At 35.9% G+C, this 3,177-nt stretch overlaps 1 pseudogene; it reads right to left on the reverse strand.

The window, feature by feature from the left end:
* Nucleotides 1–610: 610 nt before the first annotated feature.
* On the reverse strand, nt 611–2,443 carry LOC145064122 (oxysterol-binding protein-related protein 3C-like; annotated as a pseudogene).
* Nucleotides 2,444–3,177: the final 734 nt, after the last annotated feature.

The raw sequence follows: 3,177 nt of genomic DNA on the forward strand, positions 1-3,177 counted from the left end.
GTAGGCAAATTAACATGTTGTTTATGAAATAGCTAGTAGATTGGTATGTATACCTCTTAAAAATCTCCACAATAAATAATATGAACTTTTGAAGCTTCTCTTTTCCATGTTTTCTTACCAGTTCGCTCACAAAGTCCATTGCTGCGGTCCTGGGACTGTATAGGTCTTTAATAATATCTGCAGAAAATTATTGAAAGTATGGTTGATATATATATATATATATATATATATATATATATATATCATGATGGGTGAACCGGTTGAACATATGCAATGTATGGACACAGATGACTAGCAAATGATACAACTGCATGTTCAGTAAAGATCACATGTTGTCCAAACATACAGCTAAGGGCAAAATTGTCATTCTTAAAATAGACATGAAATATAGCAGACTCATTTGGGAACTTTAACACTTGTATTTTATTCAACCATGTTTACATTTTTGTTAAGTGTAAAGCGCAAGACTATATTGTAATTGATATAGTAATAAAATATTCAACAGAAAAGCAAAATATCACTGTGATATTTATGGCAGGGTAATTTAGTGAAGGGGCATTTTAGTACTTTTGACATTATGGCAGGTTTTTTATGTTAATGGTAGACATGGTTAGTGGGACAACACCTGTGTGAGTTCAGTATTTGGGAGAGGTTCCTCTTCATAATCACAAGGCTGATAGCTCATGGATTCATTCCATTTTCCTGTCATTAATATTTTTGGTTCTTTTGAATTGTGTACATATCCATACACTTCATATCATCCAGCACTGCACACAAATTAAAAAACAAAGAAAGTAAATTTATATACAATGTAAAAAAATTGAAGTTTACTTTTGTGTATTTAAAAATCATGCACCCGAACCAACCATGTTCTTCCAAATATTAAATTGATGACTTTTGTTGGAGGGGGTACTGATTCTAGAATTACTCCATCTTTCTTTAGCTTCAAATGAGTTCTACAATTATAACAACATATATCATCCATATTTTTTATATTTAAAAAAAAAAAAAAAAAAGATGATAGAGTTAGTTATTTACCTTCCAAGAGGATAGACATCAACAGAGTTACCAAGAAACTTGGTCTTCACCTTTGAAGTTATATCATATACAAAATGCTCATTTTCAGCATGTGCATCACTTATTGGAGGGTGATGACTCACCTAATATTTTACATTAAAGTATTATCAAATTAATCAACTCTTAAAACTATGAAAGATCTTTAAAGTTTTTTTTTTCTGCTCTACAATAAATGTAATGCCACAATGATTAACCATTTCATATGTTTCACCAAGAATTGGATTGAAAGGCTTCCAGGTTTGTTGTAGAGCATAATATACTGATATAAACCATGATGTTGTAACAAAAAAGATTTCATCGTTTTGAAAATTTATATAGAAAGAGGAGTGTATCAGCGTAGTGTGTGTCTATGTGTATAAGGAATTAAGAGTAATGATTCTTACCTGTATATACTAATCGCATGTATGGATCCACCTAATTATCTGCTTGCTCTAAAAGATGGGCGTATTCCATCAACTATAAAAATAATAAAAGTCTCTTACTCATTACTAATTTACTATGAACAATTATAAAAGAAGAAGAAGATAAAGATTATAGAAACATATTGGTGTTGGGAAATACCTCTGCCATTTTCTGTAGCATTGTCATAGGTTAAAAAATGAGTACTAGTAGAGTCACCATTGATGTGATATCAGCACCTACATACTTCTGCATTCACCTCCAGTAACTATCATGCTTCTGTAAAAACACAAAAGAAAGCAATGAATGACGATAATAGAACATAGATGTTATATGTAATAAGTACCCAAAACAGAGCAAAATGATGAGACTGTGAAAGAAACAAATAAGAGAAATAAGTTAGTGTACCTCTCCCTTCCATCTGCCTCTTTGTGCTTCAACTTCAACATCATTATTTTTAGTTATTTCTTATTTGTGTAAGATAAACTTACTTGATCGGTTCCAGTGGGTAGAAGTAAGTGAGGCGAGTCCGATCGAGTTGGAGTAAGGTAGAGGGGAATTGGATTCGCTGATCAGGTGAGGAATGAGGATACTGAATAAGGAATAAGTAAGGTATTGGATCTGGGCAGAGATTATTCGAGAATAAGTTGGTTCTAAAACCAGGATGAGGCTGGTAAATAACATATTTGAATAGCATTAATTTCACACCATAAACTCTCTCTCTAGCTCCACCGTCGTTGGTGTAAAGGTGAAAGAACCCACGAAACCAGCCTCTATTGTGTGTCGATGAGGGTAGAAACTTAATGAACGAACCTGCAAGAAAACACAATTTGGGGGAGAATCAAGAAAGCTCCAGATATCATTCTCAAAGCTCTTTTGCCAGCTGCTATTAATTTGAGAGAAGAAGCAGGAGATAGACAATCCATGTTAATAACTTACCTGAAGTGGATTTCAAGACTCTTTCCATGCCAAGTTTTGAGATTATGTCTTAATTTTGCTACTGATTAATCGAATTGATCCCTAGTTTTTTCTTCCGCCTGAAGGTGGAGTCTTTTGATACGAAATCGGAACCTACCTCCACTTCTGTGTTGGTTGAATCTTGGAATAACCTGAAAACTGATTCACGATCGACTGTGAGAACATGGGTGAAGGCGGAGGCCCTAGGGCTTCTTGTTGGAGGTGTTGGACGTGGGTGAAGAGGTGGGTGAAGGCAGAGGCCCTAGGGCTTCTCGTTGGAGGCACTGGAGGAGTGTGAAGGCGGAGGACCTAGGGCTTCTTGTTGCTAATTCAAAGATCAACATCGATGGTAGAAGGTAGAGGCATCAGTAGAGGGAACAACGTAAAAAGAGAGGAGATCGAACCATTTAGTGTGAGGGTCTATTTCCAAGAAATCTCAAACCCTTAACCTTAAACATGATGTGAAGCGATTGATACATAATTTTCTTCATCTACATCAATTCCTTGGGCTCACATAATCGGACGATGGTGGTAAATGAAGCATTCTTCGAGAAGGAAGGTGCATCGCCACAGTTTGAGGCTAGAAGAGGCAATCAGGATTGGAGGATGTGGATGAGGGGTGGAGACGAGGGAGAAGAAGGTGGGGGTTTAAAAAATTTGGGGATTTCATTTTCCCTCGGAGACGCGCGTTTATTAAAAAAATATAAAACGACATTCACAGACGACGCACAAGTGCCCTCCGTG

Source organism: Lactuca serriola, chromosome 1 (genome assembly GCF_051521515.1).
Source record: "Lactuca serriola cultivar US96UC23 chromosome 1, Lser_US96UC23_V15, whole genome shotgun sequence".
NCBI classification, from domain to species: Eukaryota; Viridiplantae; Streptophyta; class Magnoliopsida; order Asterales; family Asteraceae; genus Lactuca; species Lactuca serriola.